The following is an 11158-nucleotide window of genomic DNA, read 5'->3' as shown; positions in this document are numbered from 1 at the left end:
GTATTTACCCCAAAGATACAAATGCTGTGATCCGAAGGGGCACCGGCAACCCAATGTTTATAGCAGCAATGTCCACAAGAGCCAAACTGTGGAAAAAGCCCAGATGTCCATCGACAGATGAATGGATAAAGAAGAGGTGGTATATATATACAATGGAACATTACACAGCCATCAAAAAATGAAATCTTGCCACTTGCAACGACATGGTTGGAACTAGAGGGTATTATGCTAAGCGAAATAAATCAATCAGAGAAAGACAACAAGGCAGAGGATCATAGGAGAAGAGAGGAAAAAATGAAACAAGATGAAACCAGAGAGGGAGACAAACCGTAAGAGACTCTTAATCATAGGAAACAAACTGAGGGTTGCTGGAGGGGAAGGGGATAGAAGGATGGGGTAACTGGGTGATGGACATTGGGAAGGGTATGTGTTATAATGAGCACTGGTTATTATATAAGACTGATGAATCACAGACCTGTACCCCTGAAACAATACATTACATGTTAATAAAAAAATATTGCAATAAAATTAGGAGATGGGAGAGTTGCCAAAGTGGTTCTAAAGTTTAGCTGTAAATATATTTTACTCAAAAAAAAGAAAGTCTTATTTAACTGAAGCTAGTTCAAATTGTTTCATCTTGCATGAACCCCAAAATGTTCTAATTAATACATAATGTGAGCTTAATTTTCCTCTAGTTATTTTTTTTATAATATGTCGCTTATTTAGGAAATAAGGCAAGTTTAAGAGCCAAACTGTCAGAGTTGGTATTCTAGAACTGTCTACTTTACTAGCTCCGCATCTCCTGGTTATCCCATATTCTTCAACTTAATATTGACTCCTTCCTCTTAATATTTACTCAAGGCCCAGAGGGACCTCACAAGTTATCTCAGCCTAATCCTCATTCAATAGTCTCCCTAAGACACACCAGTTGGGTATAGATCCAGTTCTGGGCTTAACTAATGTCAAGTAAATCTTAATGATTTGCAAATCAAATCTCTAGCCCTCAGCCTTCTCCTCATTTTCAGATCTATAGTTACAGCTGATGAATGGATCTTGCCTCCTCAATTTATAAGACACAAAACTCAATTTTTCTTCCAAACTCTGCCTTTCCCTCTCCATTTTCTTTCCTTCTTAATGAAACCACCATGCACCCCATCACACACATTAGAAATAGTAAAGTCACCCATGATCCCTTCTTTTCTATCCTCAGTTGTTAAGTCAGACTACCTCATATATGTCTCACATATGTCTCTCTGTCCTGCCTCACTTCAGATTCATTATCAATTGCCTGACATGGTCTCCCAACTAGTTTCCCTGTCTGTAGTTTCTTCGAATCCAATCCATCCTTCTGAATTACACCAGATAGCTTTATAAACACAAATAGGATTAAGCCACTGTACTTCTTAAAAACATCTCATGACTCCCACCTACTTTAACATAAAATACAAACTCCTTAAGCACAAATTTTTGAATTATTTGGCTCTAGCGCGTCTTCACAAACTCACCCCCCTACCCATCACATACATGATAAGCTACTCTCTATATTTACCTTACACTTTCATGCTGCTAGGACTTTTCTCTTCTCTCTGGATGGCAGACATATTCTTAAAGACCCAGCTCAGGGGCACCTGGGTGGCTCAGACGGTTAAATGTCTACCTTCAGCTCAGGTCATGATCTCCAGGTCCTGGGATCAAGCCCCATGTCTGGCTCCCAGCTCAGCGGGAAGTCTGCTTCTCCCTCTCCCTCTGCCTGCTGCTCCCCCTGCTTGTGCTATCTCTGTCTCTCTCTCAAATGAATAAATAAAATCTTTACAAAAAAAAAAAGACTCAGCTCAAAAGACACCCACTATGTAAAGTCTTCCTAGTGCCACACCATGCAAAGTTATCCCACTTGCCTTGCTATCATAGTATTTGAATCCCCCTTATTCTTAAGGCTTATGCCTGAATCTCCCCCTTTACTGAGACCTCTTTGAGAGGAAGGACAGTGTAGTTCTGACATTAATCACAAAGCCTGACACACACTAGATTAGAAAAAAATTTCTTGTGGAAAAAGAAGAAACACATGGAAGGAAGAGGGAGATTCCATGCTATTTTCTGTTTATGACTTTCCCAATTTTTTTTAATCCCTTGTGTTAACAGTCATTTCATTTATTAGTTCTCCAACTTCCAGTCCAACACTCATGTCTACAAAGAGTGGACAGGTATACACCCTGATTGAGTCCCTACTCTGACAAATCCTTTTCTTTAGAACTTTTCATCACTTACGTGCTTAATCCATACTAATGATATAATTTAAATTTTTCCCGTCTTTGTCATATTGATCCATGTGTTTACATTTTTAGCTCCTAAGTGGTTCATAAACTGCAAGAAAGGGTTTAATTTTATATTTCTTTTGTTTCTTATTGAAAAATCTTGGTAAACATACAGGTAGCATGATAGCTCATATGATAAGCCATAAAACCAGCATCAATAAACTTAAAAGAATTGAAATCATACAGAGCATGTCCTCTGACTACAATGAAATTAAATTAGCAATAAATACAATATGATAGCCTGACAAAATTCATATACAGTTGATCCTTGAACAACATAGGGGATTGGGGCACTGACCACCCCCCACACTCTGCAGTTGAAAAACCACATATAACTTTTGACTCCCCAAAAACTTAAACTACTAATAGCCTACTGTTGACCAGCAGCCTTACCAATAACATAAATACATAAATGGTCAATGAACACATTTTGCATGTTATATGCATATACTGTATTCTTACAATAAAACAAGCTGAAGGAAAGAAAGTTATTCAGAAGATCATAAGGAAGGGAAAGTACAATTACAGTACTGTCCTTTATTTATCAAAAAAAAAATTTGTGGAGTACCTGGCTAGCTCAGTTGGTATAGCATGCAACTCTTGATCTCAGAGTTCTGAGTTTGAGCCCCACACTGGGTGTAGAGATTACTTTAAAAAAATAAAATCTAAGAAAAAAAAAAGTATGTGCATTTAAAAAAAAATTTCATACAAGTGGACCCATGCAGTTCAAGCCCATGTTGTTCAAGGATCAGCTGTATTTGGAAATTAAATAATAGAAAAATCAATTATGTCTTATATGCTAGCATACAATTAGAAAATAAAATTTAAAAACCATTTAATTTACAATAACATCAGAAACTATTAAATGCTTAGGAAAAAATTTAACAAAAGAGGCAAGACCCCTTTATAATGAAGTACAAAACACTGCTGACAGAAATTCAGCAAGATCTAACTAAATGGAAAGCTGTACCATGTTCAGGGATTGTAAGACTCAATAATGTTAAGATATATTTCTCCCAATTTTGATTTTAGAGTCAACACACTCCCAGTCATAATCCCAACAGACTTAAAAAAAAAAAAAAGTCAAGGGGCACCTGGGTGGCTCAGTCGGTTAAGTGTCTGTCTTCAGCTCAGGTCATGATCTCAGGGTCCTGGGATCAAGCCCCGCATCTGGCTCCCTGCTCAGGAGGGGAGTGTGCTTCTCCCTCTCCCTCTGCCCCTGCTTGTGTACTCTTGCTCACTTACTCTCTCTCTCAAATAAATAAATAAAATCTTTTAAAAAAATAGTCAAGCTGATTATAAAATGTATATAGGAAAATAAAAGGATATGAAAATGCAAAGGGAGAATCTAGGTTATCCAAAGAAATTTTGAAAAGGAAGAACAAATGTAGGGAACTTACAATAACTGACTTTTAAGACATACTATAATGTGATAGTAATCAAGATAGTGTGGCATGAAGATCAATAAAAATATCAAGAGAATTGAATAGAGAGCCCAGATATGTCCTCCCATTTGTATGGCCATTGATTTTTGACAAAGTAAACAAGGCAACCCACTGGGAACAGGAAAGCTTTTTCTATGAATAATGTTGGAACACCTGGGTATTAATATGCAAAGAAATAAAATGCAATTTCTACCTCACACCATAAACAAAATTAATTTGAGATGGAACATACACCTAAATGTAAAAAGTAAAACTATAAATCTTTTATGTGAAAACATAGACTGTCTTTGTGACTTGGGGGTAGACAAGGGTTCTAACATGGAAGAAAGCAATAACCATAAATGAAAATAATGATAAAGTCTTCATAAAAATTTAAAGCTTTTGGGCACCTGGGTGGCTCAGTCGGTTAAGTGTCTGCCTTCAGCTCAGGTCATGATCCCAGGGTCCTGAGATCAAATCCTTCACTGGGCTCCCTGCTCAGCAGGGAGTGTGCTTCTCCCTCTCCCCTTGCTTCTCACCCCTGCTTATGCTATCTGTCTCTCTGTCAAATAAATAAATAAAATAAAATAAAATAAAATAAAATAAAAACATTTAAAACTTTTGCTCATTGAGAGACATCATTTAGAAAATTAATGAACAATCTTCAGGCTGGGAGAAAAATTTGCAAAACATATACTTGACAAAATACTGGTATCAGGAAACAATAAAAAGAAATACACACTCTGAAAATGAACAAAAGGGGTACCTGGGTGGTTCAGTCAGTCGGGCATCTGACTCTTGGTTTTGGCTCAGGTCATGACCTCAGGGTTGTGGGATCAAGCCCCATGTTGGGCTCCATGCTCAGCGCAGAGTCTGCTTGTCCCTCTCCTTCCCTCTCTGCTCCTCACCCCCACTCGTGCTCTCTCAAATAAATAAATAAATAAATAAAATCTTCAGAAAAATTTTTAAAAATTAAAAAAAATAAGGGGCACCTGGGTGGCGCAGTCATTAAGCATCTGCCTTCGGCTCAGGGCGTGATCCCAGCGTTCTGGGATGGAGCCCCACATCAGTCTCCTCCGCTAGGAGCCTGCTTCTTCCTCTCCCACTCCCCCTGCTTGTGTTCCCTCTCTCGCTGGCTGTCTCTCTCTCTCTCTGTCAAATAAATAAATAAATAAATAAATAAATAAATAAATAAATAAATAAAATCTTTTTAAAAAATTTTAAAAAAAATGAACAAAAAAGTTGAGTAGAACCCTCACAGAGTAAGAGACAGAAATGTTCAATGAGCACATGATGATGAATTCAACATAATTAGTATCAGGGAAATGCACAGTAAAACCACAATCAGCTAACAAAACACACCCACAAGTTTGGCCAAAATTGTAAAGACTAACACCACCAAATGTCAGTGAAGATATGGAATCACTGGAACACTTACACGTGGTTGGTGGAGTGTAATACCATACAATTACTTTGGAGAAAGATCTGACAATTTCTTCTAAAACTAGACATATGCCTACTCTATAACCCAACAAGTCCCCTAATCAAGAGAAATGAAAACAACTATATACCAAAAAAGGCTAGTATAAGAAGGTTCATAGCAGCCTGAAATTGGAAACATCAGTAAGACAATGGATAAACAAACTGAGGCATCTTCACACAATGAGATATTACTCAGCAATAAAAAAGAAAGCACTACTGAAAAAAGTTAACAAATCTGAAAACAAAATATCCTGAAGGAAGCCTTACATGAAAGAGTAGGTATTTACATGAATTTCTAGAACAGTTAAAGCTCTTCTGTGGTAGGAAGAAAGAGAACAGTATTTTCCTGTGGAGTGTTGGAAGACCAGGCAGTGGTAAGGGGACAGGAGATAACTTTATGAGGTGATATTAGCATTCTGCATCCTGATTGCACGCAGTTGTGGAAACCCCTTGAATGGTAACACTCAAGACTTTTGCATTACATTGTATAGATATTTTACCTCAAAAAAAATACAACCAAATATTAAACTCTAATTAAATCTAGTGTATTTTGGGGAAAAATAATGACATATACAATTTACTTTCAAATTCATTAAAAATAATTCGGACTGATAAAGGATAGAGAAACGGATAGACTGATAAATGTGATAAAGGAAGTGAAGTTAAATGTTATTTGTAGAATCTAGGTGATGAGTGTTCACAGTACAATTCTTCCCACTTTTCTATATGTTTGAAAAATGTAGAGTAAAATGTTGGAAAAAGACTGAATAAAGTGTAGCATACTTAGATGTTAAATAAATGAACTCTTTTTTTTTTTTTTTTTTGCTATGCACATTTACTGGGTCTCATCAGAACACAGGGACTGTCTTTTGGCTACAGAGTACTAAAGTTAGTTACATAATAACTATGACTGCCACTTATATGGAAATAGTTTACTTAAATTTTTAGATTATCCAGGGAACTAACATTCATGTTTCTTAAAATGTCTTAAAGTGAATTTGAAATTCTAGTTTATTTCCACGAGATTCAATCTGCCTGTTCATATATCTCTGTAAAAATACATATGAGAGAATATCCTCTGGTTTGCTGTCATGACGAATTAAGTATGGCTTTACATTTCTAAAGTCCATGGCTTGTTTTGATTACAGAGTAATTCAAAAGCATAGTCTAACATCCTCCTGAATTCAGCAAAAAGGATACTTAAAGAAAATATTCATTTTCAATGAGTGTTTTATATATCTCATTGACATGAAAGGTTTTTATTTTATTTTATTCCAGTATAGTTAACATACAGTGTTATATTAGTTTCAGGTGTACAACATAGTGATTCAACACTTCCATACAACACCCAGTGCTCATCACAGTAAGTGCCCTCCTTAATCCCCATCACCTATTTCACCCATCCTTCCACCTCCCTCCCCTTTGGTAGCCATCAGTTTTTTTCTCATAGTTAAGAGTCTGTTTCTTGGTTTGTCTCTCACTCTTTTTTGTTTCCTTTGCTCTGTTGTTGTGTTTCTTAAATTCCACATATGAGTGAAATCATATTGCATTTGTCTTTCTCTGACTCATTTTGCTTAGCATTATACTCTCTAGCTCCATCCTTGTCATTGCAAATGGCAAGATTTCATTCTTTTTTATGGCTCAGTAATATTCCACTGTAGTGTGTGTACATATTTATGTATATGTGTGTGTGTGTATATACACACACACTTCTTTGTCTATTCATCTATTGATGGACACTTGGGCTGCTTCCATACTTTGGCTATTTTAAATAATGCTGCAATAACATACGGATGCATGTATCCCTTTGAATTAGTGTTTTTGTATTTTGGGGGTAAATACCTAGTAGTGTAATTACTGGATCATAGGGTAGTTAAAAGTATATTTTAAATAATCCCTCATTACATTATAATTGGGCAGTATAGAACCTCTTGGAATATACTTGCCAATACGGATACAGTGCTTATCCTTAAAGAATTTGAAAACTAATAGAAAATGCTGTTTTTGTATCAAACATGTGCTTATAATAACACAAATATGACTTCAAAATTATGCATTTTAATTCAGTGCAAATTATGAGCAAAATTTAATGGTTAGGTATGTCAGCATTTTTAAATGCCAACTTTATTGCTATATTTGGGAACACAGGAATGAATATTTACTTGCCTTTGAAAATAAAATAAATCAACTTTTAAATATATATTTTTAAATCCTTTATAATTGATTTAAAATTAACAATTCAAGAATTTGGTAAAATATATTAAGAAAAGATATAAAAGCTTTAAATTACAAAATTTTAAATTACACAGGGCATGAAAAATAGGGGAGATTCTTATTCTAATAAAATACTTTGAAGATTTGTATATTATGGAAGCTCTCATCAGTGTACCACTCAGATCTTCCTTCAAAAAATAAAATTATTCAGATACAAGGAGCAGAGTTAGCTGGCAACCTCATGCTGTATCACCTGCAGGATGGGCCTCCACTTTTGATTGGGGGGGCAGGGTGAGGCATACTTCATGGGCAACCCCCACCAAGTAGTTGGGCAGGGGGGCCACTGGCACCTGGCCATTCCTACCCAACGCAGGACTCCTCTAAGGAGCAATCCTTGCTCTGGAGCTCCCTCTTGGGTTGGCTGAGACTTCACTGATCTGCATTTTGATCTGAAGTTTTCAATGACCTGCTTTTCCCCACTTGCCTTTCAAAAGAGTCAAATCAGCATCCCAGGCTCAAGGTTTTCTCTGCCCAGTCCTTTCACCTTTACATTTACCCATCTACCTTTCACAGATGTTACTTTTCCATTCTTCCCCCAAACCTCCTGTAATCCTGATTATCTCAGAGTTAGCTCCCTGGAGGACCCAAACAGGTACTCTCTCTAAGTTCTAACCTCATTGAATTTGGATAATTTTTTTTGGTGGCTAAACAGTTCTCAATTGTTGGGGAAGTATAATCAATATTAATCAGTACTGCTAATATTAGAATAAAAGCTAAAATAATTGCTGTAACTATAAATTGCATTTCTGCATATTCTTTTATTTCCAAGGCAAATTGTTTATGATTCAACAGAATGTTTACTACATAAAAAAATATCCACAGACCTATAAAAGAGCAAGATCTATGATGAAAGATTTGATTGGCAAGGGTATGGTCACCCAGGGTTTTACCATAAAGTACCAACATTTCTTTACAGACTGAAAAATTGTAAATAATAATTCTTAAAGATAGCTTCCTTTCAATGAGCTAATTACACCAATTCTGACACTCATTCCTTCCTGCCAGTGTCCCTAACCTCCTCCCTAACAAATGAATATGTAAACCACAGCGAATATTTGTTGAGCACTTGTATGTCAGACACAGTGCTATGCTCTTTACATGTTATTCCATGTAATTATTACTTTTAACCATGGGAGTTTGGTTCTGTTTTACAAAGAGTAAATCCAAGGCAAGGGAAGGTTAAGCATTGTGCCCAAGGTCACAGCTGATAAAGGTCAGAGTTCAGTAAGTGTCTGATTCCAGTTCACTCATCTCTGAGAGGTTATATATCTTTACCTTAATACTTAGTTGAGCCAGGATTAGAATCCAGGTCTTTAGACATCTCACTTTGTGATCTTTCCTCTAAGTATCCCTTATTAACACCAGAAGTTATGATTCTTTTTTTTTTTTAAAGATTTTTATTTATTTATTTGACAGAGATAGAGACAGCCAGCGAGAGAGGGAACACAAGCAGGGGGAGTGGGAGAGGAAGAAGCAGGCTCATAGCAGAGGAGCCTGATGTGGGGCTCGATCCCATAACGGCGGAATCACGCCCTGAGCCGAAGGCAGACGCTTAACCACTGTGCCACCCAGGTGCCCCAATAAATCTCAAATCTTAAAGGTTCTCAAAGTAGTCAGGAAGAACTTGTTAAACAAGTCAGTAAGCATCTCAAACTATGCCACCCAGGCGCCCCAGAAGTTATGATTCTTAATCTAAGATGTTTGACCAATCCTGAATTCCTTTAGTCAAACAAACATCCAGCTTTTAGAAAGAAAAATAGAGGCAACATTTAATAATTTTCTACTTGCTCTCTATTTAGTGTCAATGTTTGTTGGCCATTTTGTCTTCAGTTCAAATATACCTTTAGTTTCATCACAATCTGAATTGATTTTCCTAAATCTATTATCTCTGGGAGAAGAGGGGCCAAGTCTCTTGAATTCCTGAGAAGAAGTCCAATAAATTTTATTGGGTGATACTTGCTTCCTTCCTATTTAGTCTTCCCTTCTGAGCAACAGCTGTAGATTTTGGGGTGTTTTCCCCAGTCTGATCCAAAAAGTGGGAAGTGTTTCATCCCCAAATAATTACAAATTTCTGATATAAGACATGTGAGAAAAGCCCAATTCCTAATTACTAAAACACTGTCATGATTCTATAAGAAGCAACCTGGGATTCCACTACCCTCTTCACTTCAGTCCTTTACTGTCTAACCAGAAGAAGTTATTAAGTTATTATGATCCCAAATAAGAAAAAGGAAATTCTGGGGTGCCTGGGTGGCTCAGTCGTTCAAGTAGCCGACTCTTGATTTCAGCTCAGGTTTTGATCTCAGGGTCCTGGGATCGAGTTCCGTGTCAGGCTCCACACTCAGCGGGGAGACTGCTTTAGGATTCTCTCTCTCTGGGCACCTGGGTGGCTCAGTCGGTTAAGCATCTGCCTTCAGCTCAGGTCATGATTCCAAGGTCCTGGGATTGAGTCCCACATCAGGCTCCTTGCTCGTCGGCAAGCCTGCTTCTCCCTCTCCCGCTCCCCCTGCTTGTGCTTTCTCTCTCTCTCTCAAATAAATAAATAAAATCATTAAAAAAAAAGGATTCTCTCTCTCCCTCTCCCACTGCCCCTCCTCTCACACTCACTCTCTCTCTCTCACTTGAATAAATCTTAAAAAAAAAAGAAAAAAGAAAATAAAAAGGAAATTCTGTTTATTTTGTCAGAAGGTAGTGATTCACCTCTCTCATTTCTGGTGGATAGGCCTCTCTGGGTGACCCAGGGCAATACAATAGGCTAGGTCTCAGGAGAGTTCTAATACCATCTACTTCAATATGATTCTGTAGGTAACCACAGAGATGCAACAACACTGAAATGTTTGAAAGCAGATGCTAATGGATCCTTCTATATCAGCTACAGAAGGCAATCTCAGTTTGAAAGGACCCTGGCCCCTATTATCATAAGATGAATGATACATGGAGACAGAACATAAAGCCGGAGCGGTACAGGATTTCATGGGCCACAGGCAGATTGTCGTACTGTTTTAGACCTAACCTTAAAAAAAATGTATACAAAGAAAGGACTGCGTCAAGTGATACCTGTATGTCATGGGAGCTTTTAATTTTCATAGGATTTGGGTCTTAAATGTGTGTTTATAAGCTAATAATTTACAGAAAAAGAAACCAGCCTATAGGAGAATCCCTCATTAGAAGCAAATAGGATTGGAATTGGTTTGTTAATTGGCAAAGTTGGCTAAAGGAGAGAATTGAAAAATTTATTTTAACATAAAACTATATGAACATTTAGTTATCAGTCTTCCGACATAAAGCCTAGGACTCTTCTTTGAGTATGGTTCCAACAATATATGGTCCAGATAGTCATTCTTGAATAAACCACATCTATAGTAGCAGTAATAGTATTAATAATAATAGTTGAGCACTGACTATGTGTCAGGCACTTTTAATCTTCCCAGTATCTCTGTGAGGTAGCAATTATTATCATTCTAATTTTATATATGAGATTAAGAAACTTGCCTAAGGATATACAGTCAGTAAATGGTAGAGATAAGTTTAAAACACAGGTTGTCTGGCTCCCAAGTTTACACTCTTAACCAGCACATCATCTCTAATCTCCATTTCTGAATGTCCTCAGGGAAAGGCTTTAAGAAACTGAAGACATTTATGAAGCGATCTAAGAATCCTTCCATA

The sequence above is a fragment of the Ailuropoda melanoleuca genome, chromosome X (genome assembly GCF_002007445.2).
Source record: "Ailuropoda melanoleuca isolate Jingjing chromosome X, ASM200744v2, whole genome shotgun sequence".
In the NCBI taxonomy this organism is placed as follows: Eukaryota; Metazoa; Chordata; class Mammalia; order Carnivora; family Ursidae; genus Ailuropoda; species Ailuropoda melanoleuca.
This window is presented reverse-complemented; position numbering follows the sequence as displayed.